This window comes from Oratosquilla oratoria, chromosome 36 (genome assembly GCF_046742065.1).
Source record: "Oratosquilla oratoria isolate Oo_2021 chromosome 36, ASM4674206v1, whole genome shotgun sequence".
NCBI lineage: Eukaryota > Metazoa > Arthropoda > Malacostraca > Stomatopoda > Squillidae > Oratosquilla > Oratosquilla oratoria.
Window position 1 is genome coordinate 31,433,435 of NC_134812.1, and position 415 is coordinate 31,433,849.

Below are 415 nucleotides of genomic sequence, written 5' to 3' on the forward strand. Positions count from 1 at the left end.
TATAATTGATAAAGAATATTTTTAGTGTGATATCAAGGAATACAGTTTTCCAAGGAATATATAAGAATATAGAAAAAATCTATTCAAACAGTATAAGTAAAATCAAAGTTAAGTTTGACCGTTGAAAGTATAGAGATGGAACCCCACGAATATAAAATTTACCTTGTATCAAATGAATAAAGATATACACACACACTTTAATGTTATTTTTGCCATTTTTGTTGTACATATCTTGCGCAACAAAGAGGTAAAAATATATTTTTCATTTGCAATTTCTTTCACTTGGGCCTTACCTGAAACATCGCAGAAAAACCGCTGACCTCAGCACTTTTTCATCGATCTATTTCTCACTTAGCACCACACCGCTCGAAAAAACCGCACTCAGTTCCCAAAGATCATATGCGAACACAACACG